This window comes from Malania oleifera, chromosome 10, assembly GCF_029873635.1.
Source record: "Malania oleifera isolate guangnan ecotype guangnan chromosome 10, ASM2987363v1, whole genome shotgun sequence".
Classification (NCBI taxonomy): Eukaryota; Viridiplantae; Streptophyta; class Magnoliopsida; order Santalales; family Ximeniaceae; genus Malania; species Malania oleifera.
Genome location: NC_080426.1, coordinates 2289667 through 2306105, shown reverse-complemented (window position 1 = coordinate 2306105; position 16439 = coordinate 2289667). Strand labels below are relative to the sequence as shown.

Here is a 16439-nt window from a genome sequence, read left to right as displayed (position 1 = left end):
CGAGTGCTCTGTTAGGTTTTCATCAGAGAAAGAAAGCCAGCGATGAGAATTCTCAAAGTGAAGGGCTTGTGGTGAAAGGTAACCAGGATCGTGGGAGAAGCAAGTTTCGGAGTGGACTGAGTAACAATAAGACTCAGTCCAATTCTAGGAACAGGAAGGGCGTACGGTGTTTTAAGTGCGGGAAAAAGGGGCACATAAAAACAGATTGTCCAGAGAGCAAGAAGGGGAATGCAAAAAATAAAGAAGGTTCATCAAAATCGGCGAATATAGCAGAAGGAGACTTAGAGAGCAGTGATGGTGATATGCTTTCAGCTTCATCGGGTTCAGATCATCTCATGGATTCATGGATTTTAGATTCGGCATGCTCCTATCACATGACACCAAACAAAGAATGGTTCACAACATACAGGTTGGTAAATTCTAGTTATGTTTTGATGGGAAATGATGTTTCATGCAAAATTATCGGAATAGGGAATATTAGAATCAAAATGTTTGATGGTGTTGTGAGGACGTTGTGTGATGTTAGGCATATACTAGAGTTAAGGAAGAATTTGATTTCATTACGCACTTTAGACTATAACGGGTTTAGTTACAAGTCTGCAAGTGGGGTAATGAAGGTGAATAAGGGTGTTCTGACTGTGATGAAGGGGCAAAAGTTACCAGGGAATATCTACACACTACTGGGTACCACAGTTGTAGGTGGAGTTGTAGCCTCAGAGTCCGAGTCGGATAGTACTGTTTTGTGGCATATGCGGTTAGGGCATATGGGTGAGTGTGGGATGATTAAGCTTCGTAAGAGAAATCTTTTGAAAGGGGTCAAATCATGCAAACTGGATTTCTACAGGTATTGTGTGCTTGGGAAACAAAATAGGGTGCAGTTCATGGCAGCCACGCACAAGACGAAGGGGATTCTTAACTACATTCATTTAGATGTTTGGGGGCCGGTAAGGGTAGCATCGCGAGGAAGACATGTATTTTGTGAGTTTTATTGATGATTACTCACGAAAGGTCTAGTCATACTTCATGCGGCACAAATCAGAGATGTTTGACAAGTTCAAATTATGGAAAGTTAAAGTGGAAAACCAGACCAAGAGAAAGATCAAATGTCTCAAGTCAGACAATGATACTGAGTACACTGATTTGAGGTTTAAGGAGTTGTGCGAGCAACATGGTATTAGAAGACATTTCACAATACGCAAGATGAAAAACCTCGACGTCTCAAGTTGAATGCAGGGATTACAAAGAATTCTAGGCAGAGGTAGTAAATATGACATGTTTCCTGATTAACAGATCACCAAGGGCAGTACTAGATGGGAAAGTTGCAGAGGAGGTGTGGACAGACAATGTGGTAAGACTACTCTGGTTTGAGAGTATTTGGATGTCTAGCTTATGTGCATGTTTCTAGTGAGAAAAGATCGAAACTTGAGGCCAAGTCTAGATAGTGTATCTATCTGCGGTATCAGAAATGGATGAAAGGGTTCAAGTTGTCGGATCTGAAGACAAACAAGGTGGTGATCAGTAGAGATGCAGTTTTCGATGAGAAAGCCATGTTGTAGCGTACTCAGGAAGAAGAAGAGAAATAGGTGCTAGAAAACTGCAGCAGCAATGAGCATGTGGTGCAGGTGGAGTTAGAGACTCGAGGTGGAGATGACAATGTGCAGAACGAAGGGAGTTCTAACTCAGGAGACCAGCAGCAACACAGTATAGCTCGAGACAAGCCCAAACGCACTATCAGGCCACCACCAGGTACATATTTGATGATCTAGTTTCTTATGGAGTCATTACTAGTAGTAGGGATCCTACTACTTTTCAAGAGGTGGTGCACAGTTAAGAGAAAAGTATATGGATGGGTGCTATGGTGGAAGAGATGGAGTCTTTGCATAAGAACCAGATGCGGGAATTGGTGGAACTTCCAAAGGGGAAGAGAGCGATAGGTTGCAAATGGGTGTATAGGAAGAAAGAAGCAGTGTCAAAAAAAGAAGGAGAAAAGTTCAAGGCTCGATTAGTAACAAAGGGTTACTCACAGAGGAAAGGAATTGATTATGATGAAATCTTCTCCACTGTGGTGACACACACTTCCATTAGGGCAGTGTTGGGATTGGTGGTGCATTTCGACATGCATTGGAGCAGATGAACATAAAGACAACATTTCTCCATGGTGATTTGGAGGATCTAATTTACATGTTACAATCAGAAAGGTTTAGTCAACCTCGACAAGAGCACTTAGTATGTAAATTGAGGAAATCATTGTACGAGCTGAAACAGTCTCCGAGGCAGTGGTACAAGCGGTTTGACTCCTTCATGATCCGGATTGACTATAGGAGGTGTGAGTATGATTGCTGCGTGTATGTGAAGAGTCTGGATGATGGTTCATTGATTTTTCTGTTGCTTTATGTGGATGACATGTTGATTGCTGCAAGGAGTTTGACTGAGGTCAACAATTTGAAAACCTTGTTGAGCATAGAGTTTGACATGAAAGATTTATGTGCGGCCAAGAAGATTCTTGGGATGGAGATTCGCAATGACAGAGCTTCAAGGAGATTGTGGTTATCTCAGGGGAGTTATGTTGAGAAAGTGTTGGAGAGGTTTAACATGGACAATGCAAAACCGTACGGTGAAGTTCGTAACATGTCAAAGGTCCCATATGCTAGTGCGGTGGGGTGTTTGACGTATGCTATGGTTTGTACAAGATTGGATCTAACACAAGCTATTAGTGTGATGAGTAAGTTTCTTTTGAATCCACGTTGACAACATTGGGATGCAGTCAAGTGAATTTTCACATATTTGAGGGGTACTACAGACTATGGCATTATGTTCAATAGACAACAGGGTGATCCGTCAATGGTAGGATATATGGATGCAAACTATGCAGAGGACTTGGATGACAAAAGGTCTACCACAAGGTATGTGTTCACTCTTGTGGGAGGACCTATCTATTGGAGGTCCATGGTTCAGTCACTTGTTGCATTATCTACTACTTAATTGGAGTATATGGCAGTGACTAAGGCTGCCAAGGAAGTGTGGTGGCTTACAGGATTGGTTAATGAGTTGGGTATTCAGTAAGGTGGAGTTCATCTACATTGTGATAGTCAGAGTGTCATCTATTTGGCGAAGAACCAGGTGTATCATGCGAGGACCATGCACATAGATGCGCAGTTTCATAGGATCAGGGAATAGGTTGCTTCTGGTGAACTACACAGCTTGAGAAAGTTCGCATGTCTGAGAATGCAACAGATATGTTGACAAAGCATATTACCACGGACAAGTTCAAGCATTGCTTAGACTTAATCAACGTCTCCAATTGCTACATAGGAGGCATCCCAACCTACTGTCTCAGATGGAGCTGCAGGTTATGCTTTCGTATTTCTCCTAAGGGGTGAATATTCGTCAAGGTGGAAATTGTTGGAGTATGTGGCACAAGGAAAGCATGCTGAGGAAAACAAGGAAGTTGGGTTTTAGGAAGAAACAGTCGACGGTTACATCGATGGTTTAACCTCGGGAAGAAACTGTTGACGGCTTTGTTAGGTGCTGATTTCGAATTTTGAATTGGGAAGATCGGTAGGTTGGGGATTCGGAGGCAAAACCTCCGGGGATTGCTATAGGGCTATTTTGGGAACTCCCTAAGTCCTTTGTACGTGTAGGGTTAGCAGATAAACAATGTTGTAACCCTGGTTTGATTAATTGATAATGGAATTCAGCCGCTTGCTCCCGTGGACGTAGGCACATTGCCGAACCACGTAAACTCTTGTGTCATTGTTTATTTGCTTTCCTTTATTATTTGTGTGTGATTGTGTTTCCATATTATTCACTGTTGGTTGCTGCATTGCACGATCTGAATCAGTTTTTTTGCTACGCATTAATTTGCACAACACAAGGCCTACAAGTTTTGGTTATAGAATCTAATGAGTCAACAAAAGCCATAACGGCTTTGGAATCTAAAGATGTGATTTGACAAAAAATTCAACTCGACACTCAGAATAAGTAACTCTAGTGAGACTAATATAGAAGTTAAATCACTAAAACAACCACACGATAAAAATATGGAATCCTCAACAGTTGGAATAAATAAGAGAACAAAGAAATAGAAAAAAATTTGTCAAGGCTTCGTTATATATTTAGTTGAGGTATACGAGTTTTTCTTCTGAACTAGACTATAGTTTTATATAAATTAAGTTTTAACCACAAACTCTTGATGAAACTACAAGTCTGTAGATGCAAAAATTCGTAAAATGGTTGTTGATAATGAAATGAGTATTATACTAGGTAATTGTACTTTGGTACATGTAGATTTACCTCTTCGATCTAAACATGTTATAAATCAATATATAATTAATACAAAAGTAGATAGTGCAATTTACAAAATCAAATATAGGTTAGTAGCTAAATTGTTCACATAAAAAAATATTGTTTATATCAACAAGTATGCTCCCACTATTAGAATTTCTACCACTAGATTATTGATCGCATCTGGTTAAATATACAAATAAATTAGTCATCAGATAAATGTTAAAACAGAATTTTTAAATAGAGAATTAGATTAGGAAATATATATGAAACAACAACTTTGTTATGCCAAGATAAGAACATAAAGTACGTAAACTAATCAAATACTTACATGATTTAAAACAAGCTCCAAATTAGTGGTGGGAAATTTTCAATAAAGAAGTTATATCTAATGCATATATAGAAAGTTCATGAATCAAATAAATGCATACATAGAAAGTTTACTAATAATAAAGGTGTGATAATTTGTCTACGCATTGATTATATGTTCATATTTAGTACATACCAAGTCCTCTTGTAAGGACTTGATATACATAGGTGGACACAAACTTAACCCAAAAGCTTAAGTCATTAGGTCTTGGGGCTCATCCGTGTATTAAGCCACATGCCCTCCTCTCAATTCTCCAATGTGGAACAAACTCATAGTTTATCAATCTCCCATGCTTGCACATTTCAATCACTCCCCCACGAGCAAAAGTCATCTTGACTCGCAACCAACTAGGAGCCATTACTCAACCACGGGAAAGCCCAAAACCATGGGAGTCCATTCATCTATAAGATTAGCATCACAGGATCCACCACTCCTCTTTCACAGGATCCACATTTGTAGGATCACATGTATGAACACTCAAGCCCAACTTGAAATGTTGCCTTTGCTCTTGTTAGCACCAAGGGAGTCCCTCGCAACCAAGGTCTCAAATTTCAATTTCAACGAAAATTTGGAACCTTCAAAAGTATGGAAATTTTGATGAAAAAATTTTGATTTTGATGTCAATTTTGATTTCTATTTCTAAAAAAAGACAGAATTAGTAGTAAAGCATGGAATTCTTTTACAAAAATTTTGAATTATTGATAGACATAATAATGCAAATTTTGGAACTAAAATATCATAAGTTAATACATTAATGATAGGTATGTCACGTATGGAGTGCAGTAGATATAATAATCATACCAAACATATTTAGTTAATGTAATATTATTAATATATTGATTATGCAAATATAGAAAATTTAATACATAAATTCTCAAATAAAATATTGTTGCTAAAATCCAAGTTTAATTTTTCATATAATTTCAAAAGCCCTTGTACTAGTTTTTGGTTTCAATAAAAATAAGAAAAAAAATAAGAGAGAAATCCTACTTTGGATTAATTTGAATTTCATGAAGATTTCATTCAATGGCTAAAATTTTGACAAACTTCACCAAATTTTCGAAATTTTTCTCAATAAATTTTAGATGATTTGTAGAAATTTCAATGATAAGACAGAAATTGGCTGCCATTCTGATTATAAAGGTGATAGAAAGTGGTAATTTGATGGAAATTTCAACAATTTTTTGAAAATTTAAGACCATACTTGTGAGTGGGTCTAAAATACTTGGGTGAGCATCAAGGCCCCATCCATGTATATGAGGTACTCAATGTACCCATCCTCTAGCCAATTTTTCGACATGGAACAACTGACAAGTGAAACTTCTCAACATTTTGTGAATCTTTAAAAAATTGTAATTGTTAATGGTTATTTGGGTCATTTAGTATTATTAGTACGTGCTAGTTTTATGTTAGTAAGTACCAGCTAGTAAAGATATTATGGTCATTGGCATGGACTTGACATATATTATATAAAGAGGGAGACATTTATTGTTTTGATTAGGTCTTCTATTTTACCCAATATATCAACATGGTACTAGAACAAAATTCAACCAAAACCTATTGTCAAACCAGACCCTAAGCCTAATCATCCTATCAAATATGCCATTATGTGAGGATCAAACAGCTTTATAGATTAGAAACTAGTCCAGGAATTACCAGAAAACTCAGCAATCACCGGAAACATCCTTGCCGTCGCTGGCCTTCTCATAATCTCAAGAATCCTTCCATATTTCACAAAAACCAGCCGGATAAGGACAAAATCCAGGGACACCCACTGAGTCTTCCAAATTAAACACTCCACCTCCTAAGTTTGGAAAACTACCAAAAAATCTCCCTTGAGGTTTAAATTTATTGACAAAATGAACCTTCCTCTAATGGACCATTATTCAACCGTTAAGTACATGTAAAAAATAAATTTTATCCTTCATAAAATGACAATTTTACTTTTTTTTATTTGATTGTGATAAGATAATTTAATAAAATGACATTAGTTTAATAAATTAAGTTGGAAAAATTATTCAACGAGGTACTATATGTTTTCAAAATTTAACTTATCAGGGTATTTGGATACCTAGGTCTACGGTTGACTAGTTTAAATAACCTGATTAGTTCGGGTCACCTAGTTGATATAAGCATAAAAAAATAAATAAATTATTTTTTTTAAAAAAAATAAAATATATGAAAAATAAATAAATAATACTAATAATTCAAAAAAATACTTAGAAAATTCTATTGTTCCAAAATATTAGTTTTATACAAATTTCATGCAAATTAAATGATTAAATAATCTTTAGAAAATAAAATATAGTTTGAAAATCAGCTTGGATCGGCTAGTTGGTTGAATTGTGGCTCTCTTTCTAGGTCTAGTTGAATCATAAATATATATATTTACAAAACTCCAAATTTATTGATAGCCCTCGCTTATGGTGGAAAAATACCATGGTTACAAGCAGGATACATGGGATTTACATATAAACTATAAAAACCATCCTAGACATCAAAACTAATAAAAAAAAAAAAAACAGTACAATAATCCAAATTAACCAATCTAAACATGCCTATATAGAATTAAAACCAAACAAATCAACCATAAACAAAAATCATAGAAAAACCATAGGAAAACCAAATGATGTCAGTTAAAGACGAAGGCTAGGAATACTCATATTATCCATATGAATGTGACCTCTCATTTTACTCAGCAGCACATACCTGCAAAATATCTCCTCCTGATCCTTCCTTTACCTTGACGAGCGAAGAAATCAGCCACTTGATTACCTTCTCTAAATTGGTGCTTTATAAAGAAATGAAGACCCTTTAATTCCCAAAAGTCTCATGAGTACCAGAAGGAACAAATTCAAGATGTAAGCCATCCCACCACCAATTACGAGTCGCTTTCAATACAAATATTCTGATATCCCAACTCTTTACAGAGCCGAACACCACTAGTAAGAGCTCGCAACTCCGCTCCATTGTTAGTACCTGGCTTAATTTTTTTAGAGAACACTTCACGCCTTTTGCAATTTTTGAGAGCCAAAACTTCACAAATAAGCAAACTACATTCCCCGACTCATACTTATCTTCCATACGGGCAACGTCTAAGCTATAGTATCCAAGAAATTATAGTAGGTAACAAACCGATAATCATACCTTTTTGAGTTGATTTTTTGGCACATCCAAACCATCTACTAATTTTCACCCTCCATGGTTCAACATCAAAATTTAGAATTCCTAAGACAAATGCTGCTCTCTTCCATACCATATTAGCGATGGATTCCATACTCAGAACATGATTGAGAGACTCCTTTTTTTATTCACGTAACAGTTGCAACATGAGACCATATCAAATCCCAGTTTCCACACTGTCTCATCTACAAGTAGACATTGGAACATGACTTTCCATATACACAGTGAAACTTTTTTAGGAAGTAGTTTGTGCCAGAGCCACTCCATCCACAGGTATTGCTCCCCTTTAATTCTTATCACCACCTTTGCCGAGGCGGTTGAAAATTTTCCATTTATGGATGGCTTCCAAATAAACACATCAGACCCCACTTTGTCCTTTATAGACTTCATCAAAATCTCATCCGTTTTGGGGACCCCTACCAATTCTTTCAGCACATCGGTATCCCAATTCTAAGACTCCCAGCAGTCTTGAATCTTTAACTCAGGATGTTGGATCATATAAGAAGACTCAGTAAGGGGACCACTGCTCAACCACTTATCAAACCAAAAAGAAGTTTTTCCTTCTCTAACCTTCACATAAAAATTCTCATATACCTCTGGAAAAACCTTCAAGATTGTCTTCCAAAACCGAGAGCCCGCAGGAGTAAAAATGGTTGAAGCCAAGCGACCTAATTTATAATATTTAGCCTTAAAGAAACGGGTCCAAAGATTATCTAACTTCATAAGTCTCCATGCAAACTTCATGTGAAAAGATCTTTAAACAACATTAAGGTCCCTTACGCCAACACCCCTTCATCTAAGGGTTTACAAACCGTTGATCAAACACATCATTTCATTTTTGTCCTACCATTACTCTCCCCAGAGAAAAGAAGAGAGAATGGAATTTATATTTCTGATCACCACCAAAGGAACTGAAAGAACCGCTAGCAAATGTGTTGTCATGCATGATAAAGCATGCCGAATAAGGATGGGACGACCTCCCTGAGATAGCAACCTCATCTTCCAACTCGCCACCTTATTTCGAATTTTTGAGATCAACGGTTCAAGCATTCAAGCAGTAAGGCGTCCAGGAATCAAAGGTGCCCCAATGTACATCGCTGGAAATTTTCCTTCCGCAAAACCCGTCAAACGAAATAGCCCCCTTCTTCTAGAAATGTTGATCTTGTTCAACAAGAAAAGAACTGTTTTTTCCTTGTTAATTAATTGGCCAGACCAACTTTCATACAAATCCAACGTCTTCAAAGATCTCATTTCTCCGTTAGCAAAAACAAGCAAGTCATCCACATATAATAAATGAGAGATTAAAGGAGCCCCCCTCGGATGATAAAAAATTCCAATCCTGCCTTCCTCAAATAATCTCTTCCATCAAGATAAATAAATATGGAGATAGTGGATCACCTTGCCAAAGGCCCCATTGAGACGTGAAAAAACCCCTATACATACCATTCATCATGATCGAAAACCATGGGGTCTTAACACATTCTGCTATTAAGTTGCAAGCTTGATTAAAGAAGCCAAAACCTCCAAGACCCAAATAAAAAATCTTCAGTCAACCCAATCATAAACCTTAGCCATATCCACTTTTAATTATACATTTCCCCCTTTGCTCTTTCTGTTGATTGAGTGAATCATTTCCTGCGCCAGGGTAATATTTTCAAAGATACTTCTACCAGGAAGAAAATTCCATTGCTCTGGAGAGATAATTCCATTTAGGCAGGGCGTCAATTGACCTACAATAATCTTCGAAAAAAATTTGAAGGTGACAGAACACAGGCTAATTGGTCTAAACTTTTCAAAGCTTCTTGGATCCTTCACCTTAGGGATAAGAACAAAATAAGAAGTGAAAAATCTGGGGAGAGAAGCTCCACTGAAAAATTCCTTAGCAGCTTCCAACAAATCCTTTTAACAAAATCCCAACAAGATTTATTAAATCCCGAACCAAAACCATCGGGTCTTGGATTACTATCCTTTGGGATAGAATTTAGAGTCGTTTTAGCCTCCATTTTCGAAGGTTTTTTGACAAAACACTCATTTTCTTCATTCGAGATCTCCATAGAAAAAAGCTAACTCAAGTAAGGTAATACTCTAGTAGACTGTTCAAAAAGAAAATGTTGAAAATGCAAAATGGCGCCTTCATGAATCTCCTCAAGGGACGCAATAACTGTACCATCCTCCAAGACCATAGAGTCGATCATCGAAGAATTCCGTTTTTGATTAATAACCACATGAAAAAACTTGGAATTTTTATCACCCTCCACCAACCATCGCTTCTTCGCAAGCTGAGAAACACGGGTTTCCTCCCTTTTTTCCCAATAATCTAGTTCAAATTTTGTAACCAGGAACGCCGTCTCCACCTCCTGATTATATCCCCTTGTAACTGCTCCTCCAGATCTATCATTTGATTCTCTAACTCCTTGATAGTAAGGTCCACTTGGCCAAAGACCTCTACATTCCACCTCTTTAATGCAACTTTAGCCTTTTTGAGCTTAGCAACCAACTTACACATGTTGGGAATAAAGAACAAATTCCCGAAACCTGTGAGAAACAAAATAGAGAAAGAATACAAGCCAAAGAAAAATCAATCACATGCACAAGACAGTATTTACGTGGTTCGGCAATTTTGCCTACGTCCACGGAGTTGCAGGGATTTCACTATTATCAGGAAGAAAATACAGAGAGTGCGACGGTACAATACTCTCCCTCTCGCTCTCTCGTGAAGTGTGACCGCATAACCCTAATCACCCAAAAACAATCATTTTATATGCTGCGCATAGGGTTCCGAATGGGCTACAAAACGGGTCCAAAAATTTTCCCAGGGGCGTTACCTCATGGACTAAGCCTTAAGATAGAAATCTCTCATTAAAGAAAGGTTGGGTCATCATTCAAAATTTAACGCAACTAGGTTCCACAAAAGCCCAACAACACATGCTCGAAACATGAACTGGCTCCATCCAAACCTGTCTCTTAAAGGAAAGGAAATTTTCATGGGAACTCTACATATTTTGATACCTGAAAGGAGGTGGCCCATATCTTGTCGAAGGATTTAAGAAATGTATCATCATAGGTTTGTGATCCGACGTCTTCCTCGCCAAGTATTCCAGCCTAGCAGTTTGAAACAGATTAATGAACGACACATTCACAAGAGCCCAGTCAAGCTTCGCTCATCTTTTAGTCAGACCATCATGCCTATTAAACCAAGACATACACCCATCATGGAACTTTTAGTCAACAACACCACAATTGTTCAAACAACTATTAAACTCCTCCATGGCAGCCAAAAGTCTAGGTTGCTCCCCAATTCGTTCCCCGTCCTCCCGTATAATGTTAAAGTGCCCCACAATAAGCAAAGGATACAACCCTACTTGTAAAGCTTCCAAATCAGTCCAAAGACCCCTACATTCATAAAAAGAGCATTTCGCATATACAAAGGTGACAAGCACTTTTATCCCATTTAAGACCACCCATCTAGCGATCATTTGATCCGATATACTCACTACTTCAAAATCACCATGCTCATTCCACATTACCCACACTTTACCTCTCATTGCTTCATTCGAACAATAATTAGGAAAATCTAAAATTTGAGTGAAACAGAACATAAATTCCTCTGCATGAATGGTTTCGAAATGGTCAACATAGATATTGAATATTTCTTAACCAAATTCCTCGAGCATTTCTTTGACGTGCCTATACCGCACACGTTCCACACATCATTTTTGTCCTCATAAATTAAGTCTTGCACGACGGGTAATAACCCGTTGGGAGTGTTGAGTGCCTCACTCCATTACTGGAAACTTTTAACAAATGAATTATGAGTTGGGATAAATTACCTTCTAAATCATAGCCTTTATCAGAAGCCACACCATGTAATCTGCTCTCATTCTCATGCGCCAACTGAAATTGTTCTAGATCCAACCCCGTTTTGGCAGCACTAACTGGTTTTCCTGTTCCAGGATTTTAGACATCAGGTTTAACTAATTACTCATGTTATCTCTGGTCAGAATCAACTCCTCATCACACCACCAAGCAGCCTCCTCTTGATGTGGTAGAACATTTGAGACAAGATCCTGTACATCGGAAGCATGTTCAAATATCTCCCATTCCTCTATCACTGTGTTCTTTCCAAGTGATCTGGATTCAAAAAGCACCTCTTCACCCTGCACTCTTTCGCTTGACTGATGCACAACACAATCTTCAACCACCTCTGGAATTTCTTTTCCTCCCTTATTACCTTCATCCACCACCAAAGCATTACACTCTATTTGCACTTCAAGTTGTACCATCACGCCCATCTCGATTGCCTGAGAATTATTGCCAGATCCATCCGCATGTAGTCCCTCATCAATGAGGATCGGGTGAGGACTACCCTCCTTTAAAACCTGTTTTCCTTTATCCACGACTAACATTACCTCCTTTCCAAGATCCTTATTATCAGACACAATAAGATGATCCACCTCCACATTTCCACTTGCACCTTCATTTAAATTCTTATCCTTCCTTCCCATCTCCTTCCAAGCTTTGACAGCACCTTTCTTCCCTTTAATCAGTAGCTCATTCTTATTAACTGGTTTCGTCTTGACACAATCACCCAACCTACAAACAACCTCTGTATGGCTCTGACAAAAATACTTTTTGCAATAAACACCCCACTTCTTATACACCACTTCCTGCCAAATAAGATGTTTTTGACCTACCACCAATGGGAAGCCACGAATTGGCTCTTCCTACAAATCCACTTCCACACAAATTCTCGCACCTGTAGCGCGAGTTCTATACAGCGTGACATTATCCGTTCCAAGAAACTTTCCAAGCCACGAATTGGCTCTTCCTACAAATCCACTTCCACACAAATTCTCGCACTTGTAGCGCGAGTTCTATACAGCGTGACATTATCCGTTCCAAGAAACTTTCCAAACCTTGTAGTAATAATTTGAAGACAATCCAACCGATACAAGAGCAACAGGAATCCCAATAGGAAGATCCATAGAGAAGCAACGGATGGTTCTTTTTTGACATCAAAATCAACCATCCAATTGAACAAGCGGAACTGACAACCACCCACAACCCGTCCCTCCCTCGCCCATGCGTGCAAATAGTCTTTCTCATTAGCCAGGTGCAGCAACATGTGATATTCATCCATAAAGCTAATCATCGAAATCTCACAGAAACCCCACGTCTTAATAATCTTAAGCCGCAACACATCAATTGACGGACTTGTTGATAAGAATTTCATAACAAGTGCAAATTTTAGATCCTCGGCAACTCTATCCATCTCAACATCCGAAAAGACAAAGCCTAATTCCCCGTTGATGATCTTAGGTTTCCTCAATGGTAACCGAAATTTGGATTGAGGCAAAGGCCGTTGAGGGGCCTACGCAAAAGAATGTCGATCACCCAAAGCACTTTTTTCCTTCTCAACCATCTTTCTATCCCGTAAAACATACAACCCGTCCACTTGAGACCCAGATTGGAGATCCCTCTCATTCCCGCTGGCAACAAGGGTCACCAAAGGACCGCCCATGAAGGGCAAAGACAAAAACCGAGCGTGCACGAGAAAATACGTGACTCGAAAAAATCGTATTTGTAGTTAAAAAAAAAATTGAATCAAAAATCGGATTTGCAGTTTTGAAAGTTTTTCAAATAAAAAATTGGACTTACAGTGGAAAGTAACTTTTGAGGTTGAAATATGGCTTAGGCTTGAAATCCATTTAAGGTTAAATCATGAAATCAAAAATTGCAAGAATAGCAAGAGAAACTAGAAGAATAAGGCGACAGAAAAAAAAGTCCGTACCTGTGCAGTAGTGGTCGGTGTTTGTGGCTGTGATAGGCGGTGACAGTGGCTCATTTAGGGCTCACAGGCGACTACGTCAACCAAGCAAGAGAGCATCAACTTTGTGCGAAAGAGAGAGATGGCTAGCCAAAGACGGTGGTATGGATTTGGGGCCATGGAAGCTGAAGCCGTGGTGGCTGCGAGTAGTGGTCCTTGTATTTACAACACTCCTAAGTTCGCACACACTGTTCAAACACAACAACGAATCCGAGAAGAAATCTATTATGTTCAAATCTTCGAAATGCATTGTTTGGTCTATTCTCAACCCCGATTCGCCATTGTCGGCGGGGCTGTCTAGCCACAAGCTTCGATCTTTGGCGTTAGAGTTTAGGTTTCTTTCGGAACGAATCGACCACATGAAGCAGCTACTACACTACGTGGCAATTCTGCCGCCGTTGGAGGCGTCAACGCGCGTGGCGGCAAACAGGGTCATTGGTCATATATTTAATAACATAGCAACTTGGATAAAATTTGAAAGAAAATAGTGAATTGATTCGATCAAATGTCAACCAATTAATATAAATTTAGGTTTTCTTTATCCATTTAGTATCCATATTTTACATGCAAAAGAACTAACATTCAAATTTATAATTTTAATTTATAAAGTATGAGTTTCAAATTTTAGTTTATGTTTTTTTAACAATACGTTTAATAGAATACTTGAATCGGTTAGGTCTCCGATTTGTTTATTCAATTTTCAAGATATCATACTAGCTCATTTTCTCAATTTAATTTATTAAAATGATATCATCTTAAAATATCATTTTATTAAGGGTAAAATTCATTTTGTTTTACATTTACTTAATGCTTGACTAATGATCAACAAGAGGAAAGTTCATTTTGCCAATAAATTTAAATCTTGGGGATTTTTTTGGAAGTTTCCAAAAATTTAGAGGGTAAAGTGTAATATTTGAAAAACTCAAGGACTATTGAATTTTACTCACCAGATAAATTGTCACAAAACCCTCCAATATATACATCTATGAAATAGCATCAACAGAGGAGTACCCAAGCACCCCCATGTGTAAGCCAATTGCTAGCAGCTCAAACCCCACGCGCCGGTGCCTAAGACTCCTTCCCAGCCTGATTTTGCTATGATTTCTTCTGCGTGTGTAAACCCTAAGGGATATGAATTAAAACAGGAAGAAGAGAATAGGGAGTAGTTTTTAGGCCATCAAGCATTGTATTGATTTTGTTTTAAGTTTTGGATTGCAGAGTTTTGAGTTTTTGTTCTTGCTTTGTTTTGATTCTGATTTTCAATAAGGGCTATGCTTACATTCGTGTTGATCATCTTGTCTTTATGTTTGATTACGTGCATGATGCGTAGCTAATCTCCTCGATTCTCCAGTTGTGATGAAACCCTAAGTTAGATTCTCAAAGCTAGGGTTAGTTGATTGTTCATAATAGGGTTTGGTTGCATAATCAAAGTGCTTAAGTTAGAGTGGACCAAGCCTAATCTATGTTCATGCAACGGGATTAATAGAAAGGAATCCGTGTTCGCTAGATAAGGTATACCTGGTTCTCCTGATCATGCTCCGGACAATTGGTGTGAACCCGGCTACGCTATACTACTCGAGCAGATTACTTGTCTTTGTTTAGGGTTGATCTTATGCGTTCATATTAGGATGAACCATTGAAAACCCATTATGGATAATTGACCGAACCTTAGTATTGTGAATGAACGGCTTAGGGTGGATTCATAACCGAGAATTACTTTTCCATAAGAACTTTACATAAAGATTTTGTGCCCACCTGATTAATTTGCTTTCGTGGTTTTAAATAGAAAACCCATCATTCAATATTTTCTTATTGTTCTAGCGTAGTAAATTAGATTAATTTTGTACACCACTACATTGAGTCCCTGAGGATCAACACACGACTTTATGTTCTACCAAACTTGAGAGTAGTTAGGTTATAAATTTTATCTTTGGTAGTTAAGGACCCAAACCTTGGTGAAACTATCGAATTTTGGTGCCATTGTCGGGGACTCACTTATGGTAGTGAGCCGAAATTAGTGTAGTTTACTGTGTCATCTTTATTTTTATTTTCTTTGTTCTTTCAAATTTTTGTTATTCGAAGTCTTGATATTCTGTGCTAACTTGTTGTATGCAGGGTTTGAGATCTCTAGAACCTGAATTAGTGCCTATTGACCCTGAGATTGAGAGATCCAGTAGGTCGATTTGGAAGTCCACTTCAAGTCTAGAGTTAGCTGAGTCTTCCGAATCTAAAGTCATAGCCGAACGCAAACCGGTTCTGATTTTCCATAATCAAAATCGAAATCCGGACCCTTGTGGTCCCTGTCGACCAACGGGCGAAGGAGCAACCTCTTGGGCCTTTGCGGATCTACATCACTTCCAATGTGTACACATTTCCGTTTTGCATCCGGTTCTCGGATGTCGAGATGGCACAATTTGAAATCAAGATCTCAATCATCTCGATGCTTCCCAACTTCTGTGGGAATTCAACTGAAAATCCTTATATGCATCTGGATGAATTCCTCGAAATTTGCTCAACCATCCATATATCCAATTTTGGTGATGATGCCCTCCGCCTTAGGCTATTCCTCAAGTATTGGTTGAATTTTTTAGAGCCGAACTCGGTGACCACTTGGGCCACCATGCAGCATGAATTTCTTAAAAAATATTTCCCCATTGGGATGACTAATCAGTTTAGGAAGGCCATCACTAGTTTTTCCCAAATAGACGATGAGCAATTTTTCGAGACTTGGGAGCATTTTAGGGACCTTCTGCATAAATATCCTCATCATCAAGT

At 38.2% G+C, this 16439-nt stretch overlaps 1 non-coding gene across 1 annotated transcript; it reads right to left on the bottom strand.

Moving 5' to 3' along the window:
* Positions 1-16333: 16333 nt before the first annotated feature.
* LOC131167148 (small nucleolar RNA R71) lies at positions 16334-16439 on the bottom strand. The gene has a single exon (XR_009140007.1). It is a non-coding gene; the product is annotated as a small nucleolar RNA R71 (small nucleolar RNA).